The sequence below is a fragment of the Alexandromys fortis genome, unplaced genomic scaffold (assembly GCF_014885135.2).
Source record: "Alexandromys fortis isolate MF-2015 unplaced genomic scaffold, M_Fortis_MF-2015_v1.1 scaffold_18, whole genome shotgun sequence".
Taxonomy (NCBI): Eukaryota; Metazoa; Chordata; class Mammalia; order Rodentia; family Cricetidae; genus Alexandromys; species Alexandromys fortis.
Window position 1 is genome coordinate 6,254,276 of NW_026067897.1, and position 8,963 is coordinate 6,263,238.

Below are 8,963 nucleotides of genomic sequence, written 5' to 3' on the forward strand. Positions count from 1 at the left end.
GAATGCAACCACTGACCCAGGTAGAAGTGCAGGCCATTCAGGTCGGCAAGGGCCCCAGCGACAATATGGCCCCTATGAGGACATTTCCAGAGAGGCATAACTGAGGCAGGAAGGGCCACCATGAATTTGGGCAGCATCATCCCCTAACTGGAACCTTGGACTGAAACAAGGGAGTGTCAGGGTGGGGTAGCAGGTCATGCAGGAAGCAGGTGACCTGGCACCAGCATTTGGCTTCCTCTGCTGCTTGATCCTTAGAGATGTGAGCAAGTTCCACCTCTGCAGCTCCAGACCAGTCCCCACCATGTTGTGCCCTCCATGGGGAACTCTAAGCCTTAATCTGGGAGCAACCCAAAACTTTTCTCTTACGCTGTTTTTTGCCAGGTCACCACAATGACAACAGTAACTGATAATAGACCTTCAGAAAGAAATCAAAAGTCATCGTTTTGCCTACGTAAAAAGTTTCTGAAATTTTCTTTTACTTTAAAACTTACAATCCTTTAAATTTTCAGCTGACACAATTTTAATGAATACTTTGCATATATGTATATATTCAAATAAGTAAGAATATCTATCTCCTCAAAGATAGCATATTTCTTTTTAGCAGTCTGTTCCAATCTTCTCCCTAGATCTGTTAAAAATAATTTCTGAGATCTTCATACATGAGCACTGCACCTATGCCACGCCTACCCCCTCTAGCTCATTCATATCATCCTCCTTCAAAATTCATGATTTTTTTCCTTAATTATTATTGTTACATGTATATACATACGTGCATATATACATGAGTTTATTTAGTGTCTTTATATGTACATGTGTGATGGACTGACCACTCAGAACTGGAAAACCTATGTGGAACTTCATCCCTGGCAGAAACCGATTCTCAGCTCTCAGAGGACACTGGCCACCTATGGTGCTATGTGGAATTTCCCTTGTCCACATCAGCATGTCAGATGGTACTGCCAGCATGCCAACCTTACTCACAAAACATGTGCTGTGATTTCTCATGACGTGTTCATTGAATACCTTTGCACAGCAGAGTAGGCAATTACAGAAAGAGGAAGTCTACAGAGTGGAAGAACATCTTTGTCGTCTGTATAGCCAATAGAAGATCAATATGCAGAATCTTCAAATGAAGAATAAAAAAATGACCCAATTAAAAAATTTAGTATGAATATGAACAGAGAGAAGGAGGAGGAGAAGAAAACAAACAAAAATGACCAAGAAATATCTTTAAATGTGTTCAACATCCTTAGTGATTAGAGAAATGCAGATAGAACTACTTTAAGATTTCATGTAAGAATGGCTAAGATCAAAAATCCATCTGACTGGTGTCTGTAATGCCGTGAGGAAAGGGAAAGTCTCACTCACTGTTGGTGGGACTGCACACTGGTAAAGCCACTATAGAAATCAGTGAACAGAACTCTTAAAAACCTAACATTAAATCTGCCCTATCAACACCACTCTTTGACATATGCCCACAGGACCCAACATCCCACTCCACAGACACTTGCTCAGCAATGTTCATTGTCATTCTATGTACAATAGCTAGAGAATAAAAACAATCTAAATGCCCTTCAACTGATGGTTGGATAATGAAGATGTGATTATGCACACAATGGAATACTAGCCAGCTGTAAAGAAAACCGAAATAATGAAATTTACAGGTAAATGTATGAAGCAGAAAATATTATCCCAAGTAACCCTGATTCAGAGAAACAAAACACCACATCTTCCCTCTTACTTGTGGGTATTAAAGTTCTAATTGTGAGTTCACAACATGCCAGGCACTCCTGTCTGACCTTTGAAAATCTTCATCTAGATCCACTGTCTCCTGAGCCACAGAGGCTGAGCTCCGTGGACCATGTCCCCCAGGATTAGCTGCTCGGCTTCAGGCAGCTCAAGCAGAAGATTGAGAAGTGTGAAGATGAACGTTTCTGGGTCTGCATCACACAGACTTTCTCTTGCTGAGCTGTTTTTGCATGCCCTCTCTTTACCAGACTCTGTCTCTCTCTCTCTCTCTCTCTCTCTCTCTCTCTCTCTCTCTCTCTCTCTCTCTCTCTCTCTCTCTCTCTCTCTCTCTGGTGGGGTGCACACATACATCTCAGGCCGTGACTTCTACAATGTGTTACCCTCCTATAGTCAAACCTCTCCGCGTTTCTAGCTACTCAATTTTTCCCACACTTAGGGATCATAGAACTTTTGGTTCTTTATAGTCTTGAAAAGTTTTATTCCTTTTTCTTTAATCAACACATTCATTATGAAAGGCCCTTTATCCAAACATTTGCTCCTTTAGGATGCCATCTGGTTCCTACTAGCACGCTCTGGTGTGTAACTCCTCTGGCCTGTTTGGCCCTCTCATTCTCTTTCCAAGACCCGAATGTTCCCACCTCAGTTGTATCCCTCTCTGTGTTCTCTTTCTCCTTCCCACTACACAGCCAGACTCTAACACGTGCTACAAACTCATATTTCAACTTTTCCCAGCCAGCATCCCTGCCTGCTGCCCCACCATCTCACAGTTCCCCTCCCAACTGCGATAGGTATGCGCTTCCTCCCAGCCCTGATCCTAGTGGTCATCATTACCTGTGAGGATGTGCAAATCCCCATGACGAGAAGAAAGACAACCTCTCAGTGTACTAAATGCTGATCTCTAAAACTCTTATATCTGGGGGATTTCATGTCAAAAGGTAATCAAAGATGTCAGCCAGACTTGATGAGGAAATGACACGTGCAAACCCAGCATGATCTCGGAGGTCTTTGAAAATAAAAAGAGAGGTACTGGGGATCCGGCAGTGGTAAGGAAACTTTAGTGGTCCTCTCCTGATTCTTTGAAGACAGAGGGGTTCCTAAGCTAAGGCAAAGTATGGTTTCTCTCCTAAAGGTTCCAGAAGAAACCCAGCACCCTGGTTTGGATAAAGCCCATTTTGGAGTCTGACACAAAACCGTAAAATCATCATTGAAGCCATTAAATATGTAGTAAGATGCCGCAGTGGTGACAGGAAACTCAGTGACCCCACCACGTGGTTAGATCCTAGGGGGTCACGGAATATTTCTCAAACGTATCTAAAGAATAAAAGAGGATTCAAAATTAAGTGATCAACCCATCCTACGTGGATGCTTCTGGGTCTATTATTTGTGCAATGATAGGTTTTTTTTTTCCAGAAACAAGAGATCTATACTTGCCCATAAAATGTTTAAAAATAGCTTTTAGTTATTAATCTACTATAAAATCTTTGAGAAAAAAATATCTAGTCATTTGCCAAGGAGAGCAAAGATGTAGGAATTTTAGGGCACCCACAATGTCCTTCCTCTCGGCAAAGTAGCTGTGGTAACTGTGGGGTAACTGTGGTCTGCCTCAGGACATGCCCAGCTCCCCAGATGCGCAGGGAAGGAACAACTTGTTCCCTTCCCTAGGGCAGCTGGCTCTGGTTTTGGCTAGATCTGAATTCCCAGGTCTCATGGGCACTGGTTGCTACAGTCTGGCAAGAAACTCCAGCTCAGCTCCGGCATTTCCAGAGGGCTGTTCCCTTACTAATCTGGAGCAGACACCTATCACCCCTACAATCTTGTTCTTATAGCAGCAGCAACAACAAATGACCTGCAAATCCCACAATCTGTCCATGAAACGAGAGCTAACGCTTGGTGCAAACCCCATTAGACTTCCCTAAGAGGTCCAGACGAGGAGCCAAGAACCACAGGGTCTCGTCAGGCTTTCCCACTAGCCAGCAACGTGACCTTGACTGATTTGCTCCTGTTGCATGTGAAAGGAACAGGCTTCTGTGGTCACTGGGGCCTCCTGACAGCTGTACAATTCTCAAGCACACTGATGCCTAGAAACCGCCAATGGTGGTCTGCTCCACTCATGATAGCATTTCACCAAGACACAAGGAGAGAAAGCTAGAGGCTGCTCTAAAAAGTGAAAGGAGAGAGGGTGGAAAGAGAATCGACTTCATTGAGCATGTAATAAACAGCACGTGCTTCCTCTTACCACAGTTCATAAATACTCCAGATCTCAGAGGCTCACAAAATGTTTCACCAAAATACCTCTGACCTTGGAGGAAAGTGATGATGAAGGCCTGTACGAATTAAGCTTGTGGCTAATAGGAAACCCGAAGATTAACCCCAGGGCTTCGTACAGGCTAGGAACCTACCACACTGAAAGCTCCACACGCTTTACTTTATATTGTAAGACAGTTTCCCTAAGTTGTTCAGGCTGGACTTCTACTTGTCATCCTCCTGCCCCATCCTCCCAAGTGCTGGGATGAAAGGCGTGTATCACCAGGCTTGCCTGGAAATTTCATTGTATCTTAGAATGGTGTCCTAGCCACTGCTCTCTTGTTGTGGAGAGACGCCGTGACCATAGAAAGCTCTTAGAAAAGAGTCTAATTGGGGGCTTGTTTACAGCTGCAAAGGCTCAGCTCATTATCACTATGGCAGGGAGCGTGGGGTCATGAGGTAACTGGAGGAGCCACTGAAAACTACACAGTGATCTCTAAGCATCTAGAGAGGAGAGAGAGAGAGAGAGAGAGAGAGAGAGAGAGAGAGAGAGAGAGAGAGAGAGAGAGAGAAGAGAGAAGAGAGAAGAGAGAAGAGAGAAGAGAGAAGAGAGAGAGAGAGAGAGAGAGAGAGACTGGGCCTGGCAAGGGCTTCTGAAACCTCAAAGCCCACTCCCAGTGGCTCACTTCCTCCAACAAGGCCACACCTCCTAATCTTACTAATCCTATCAAAGAGTTCCACTCCTTGGTGACTAAGCATTCAGGTATCTGAGCCTGAGGAGGGAGAGGGAGCTATTCTTATTCAACTGTCTACAAATGGACATGAACTGTATGTTCTACACTCCATAAGCTAGGGCTCCTGTTCTTCCATAGAATAAAATGGTTGCTATAAAAAAGGTGCAGCCAGTTACGCCCACGGTTACAGAGTTCTAGGTCACTTCCATTGGTCTCTGAGATGGGCTCTCTTGTCTCAAAGCAGGAACAAGAATGTGGAAGTTGAAGTGCATGGTTTACTCTGCCACCACACAAGGTTGGGTAACTACCTCCTTTACTACAGCTTACACAGAAAGCAAACAAATAAGTAATAAGAGTTCACTCGGCTGGCAGATAGGTGTAACAGGCGGGCAGAGAGTACTGTCTTCCCCCAGCCTGCTCAGGAAGGGGAATCATGTCTGTGATTTCTGTCTATAAAATGAGCCAGGCGGACATTCTGTCTTCAAAATACAAAAAGACAGTAGAAGCTGAAGGGAGGCAAAAGAACATCCCAGAAAATGGAGACCAATTACTTAAGATGTTAACAGGAGTGCCCAGCCAGAGAGAAGTCATGAGCTGGGAGGGAATGAGGTGAGACTTCATCACAGACCCAGCAAAGGAAGAGACAAGTCTATGTGAGATTCCTAGGAGACAAAGGAGCTGTTGGAAGAAGAGCAAGTCCCACACTTCAGCCTCAGGGGAGCACTGAAGAGGCAATGAGCTGCTCTGGGGCTACTGTAAACAAGTGGAAGCATTTACTAAAGCAACAATTATCTCCATCAACAGCAGAAACAGCCCTCAGGAGCAGCACTTCCCAGGCAGCAGTGAGGACAGATGAACTGAGGGCTGTACACAAAGCCACCAAAGTCTGAGTAGAGCCTGACACATTGGAATGGATCCAGAGCCCAACGAGTCACACAAAAGCCACTGGAAAGACTTGGAAGAGAATATTTGCCTGTGTTAAGAGGAGTAAAGAGTTGAAGCACTGTGTGCACAAAGGGTAGGGCAGAGACAACATAGAATTGAAAAAGAGGAGCAAGTAGCAAGAACTAGAGAAGGCATTGTGAGCCAGGGCTGAGGCTGGGAGCACAGGGTTACATCTGGACTGCCTCATCTGGCTGGCCACGTGGTTCCTACGAAACCATGTAAGCTTCCTGAGCTTGCTTCTCTCCTACTTAAGAAGGTAGAATACACTGCCATAGAACTCGGGCGGGGAGAAATTCAAATGAAATCATTCATGGGATGTAAGTAAAGCCAGGCGGTGGTGGCTTACACCTTTAATCAAAGCATACAGGGAGGCAGAGGCAGGAGGAGCTGTGTGTGAAATGTAAGTGGTGCTTTGTCCATAGTTATTGTACCTGAGATTGAGCAGGGGACGAATGATAATAAGGTTTGAGTGTGAGATTTTGAGTTGGAAAGAATGAGAAGGGGAGAATGAGGAGGAGAAGGGGAGAGGAGAGAAAAAAGGAGGGAGGAGGACGGAAGGGAGAGGGGCAGGGGAAATGGAGAAAGAAAGAGGAGGGTATGGAAACAAAAAGAAAGTGGTGGGGGTACGAAGGGAAGGGGAGGAGGACGGGGTGAAGGCAGGGGAGAAGAGTCCTGGCAGATACCAACAAAACAATTCGTCGTGGGAATATTCCAAAGTGGATCATCCATTGGCTCCTTCTCCAGCTTTCCCCGCTTGTCAGCTCGTCCCTCACATGTGAGCATTCTCCAGAGGTCTCTGGCCCCAGCTCCTTCTCACGTCCAAGACCTTGAGCAACGTCACCCATCCCTCTCACTTCACTGACTACCCCTTCTTTCATCATTGCTTGTTTATTTCTAGCTGAAATATCTCTTTTGAGCAGCAAGTTTGACTTATATAGATGAAAGTCAACGCCAAAATAAATCTTGAACCTCAGCATCCATACAAATCTGTTTTTCCTCTTTTGTTTCACCACCCCCAGAGAGAAATTTAGAAATCATGCCTAAATTCTCTCCTCCTCCAGCACTCTGACACTTTCCATTGACTGAATCCTGGGTGAACCTCAGATGTGCTAAGTCTGAGTACCCTCTTCAGGCTGCCCAGAAGCTGCAGCCAAGGCATACAAACACCTTCCTGCAGGAAGAGACCTGGCCTGCTGTGGTCGTGATCACCCTTGAACCACTACCACGAGTCTGCTCCCGCAGTAGAAGGAAACACACAGGCCCTGTGTGTTCTACTCAGAATGCTGACTGTAGCCATCCTTCACATCAGTCTTTCCTGCCCACAGGGAAACTCTTTCCTCTCCACGTTCTTTGAGAGATACCAGGAAACAACAGACCCTGGGTCTTTACGGCAGATGAAGGTGTAGAGAGCATGGAGATTTTGTGGTGCAGGGTGCAGTGTCCTCCGCAGGCGCTTGTTTGAATGCATGGTTCCCAGCCAGAGGCGCTGTTTGAGCAGCTTGTAGAACTTTCGGAGGCAAAGCCCAATGAGGAAGCAGAACTTTGTAGCTTGGCTCCACTTCCTGTTCACTTTCTGCCTCCTGAGGATAGAGGTAATGTGATGCATCAGCATCCTGGTCCTGCCAATGTGCCTTCCCCGCCTGCCATCTTATCTCCCACACCGTGAGGACTGCGTTTCTCCGAAACGAGAGCCTTATGTGGCCTTTGTCCTTGTGTCTTATTTCAGCAACAGAAGAGTCGCTCATTTGGGTTCTAACTTTGGAGGCACTGTGTTGCACCTTTCACTTTCTTGGCAGGACGAACTCAGATGTTTGAGAACACTGAGAATATTGAGATTTCTGAAAGAACAGAAGACAGGACATATAAACTATCTCCTCCCTGCTCTCTCTTACACTTGATTTGTGCGTAATTCTGCTTTCTTTGAAATAAATAACTAAATAGAATGAGAGAATATTAAAATCTTTCTTTGCTTTTCTTTATTTCTTTTTTGTTGTTGTTTTTTTCTAGGCAGGGTTTCTCTGTGTAGCTTTGGAGCCTGTCCTAGAACTTGCTCTGTAGCCCAGACTGGCCTCAAACTCACTTAGCTCCACCTGCTTCTGCCTCCCAAGTGCTGGGATTAAAAGCGTGTGCCACTGCCACCTGGCTTAAATTTTTCTTTTAGAAACTCGAGAGTATTAAAAAAGCTAACAAGCCAGCAAGGTCAATATCTGCCATGGTATAAATATCCCCAGGGCCATATTTATTTGGATCATTGTATAATCTTAGGGACTCCATAAATATAAGAACAAAAGCAAACACTAAAGACACACAATATGAAACTAAAGATCTATTGTGAAACTCTAACAGGTCCATAGGTCAGAATTAATGATGAAAATAGATTTCTACCTAGAAGCCTTAAAAGAACTGCTAGATACTTAAAGAAACATCACTGTCTCACGTTAAACTAGAAACCCTGGGTGGCCGCTCTTAAAAACTTTTAACATTATAGATGCTGCCATTGTCAAGAAATCACAGTTATGCAGAAACTATCATTGAAGTGTGATTTGCTTCAGCAAAATTTCCCTTCAGAAGAAAGGGGGAATTTAGGATTGTGATTCTGACCTTAATGGGGTTATCCACAATGTATGTGTGTACTGAGTTGTCTCGGGTTTTTAGCTTACTAAAGTTAATAGCAATAGCACATATAAATGCTATTAAATAAATAACCAAATAACATACATAAAACTTCAGGAGCATTATATCCTGAAAGCATTCAGCCCCTTACCATTTGCAAATTTGCCAAGCAACTATTAGTATGATAATTATTAACATTACTAATTAAATTTCTGTCATCACAAACCATGAACCCATAGGATGCCCATTTAGCACAATCTCTTTATTATTTAGAATAATCCTCTACAGGGTTACAATAAATGCATTTCTAGATTGACTGTTGTGGAATATTTCTTTGTACTGTGTGAAGACATGTCACTGTGATTGGTTTAATAAAAAGCTAGATGGCCAGCCAATAGTTAGGCAGGATTTGGGGGGCAGAGAGAATGCTGGTAAGAAGGCAGAGTCATGGGGAGATGCAGAGGGAAAATGGCATGCAGGAGATAAGGTAACAAGCCATAAACCACGTGAAAGCACATAAATTATTAGAATGGGCTAATTTAAGTTATAAGAGCTAGTTAGAAATAAGCCTAAGCTATTGACTAAGCTTTCATAATTAATAAGTCTCAGTGTTGTTATTTGGGAGCTGGAAGGCAGGACAAGGAAAGACTCGCTACAATTGACCATTGAGACTATATA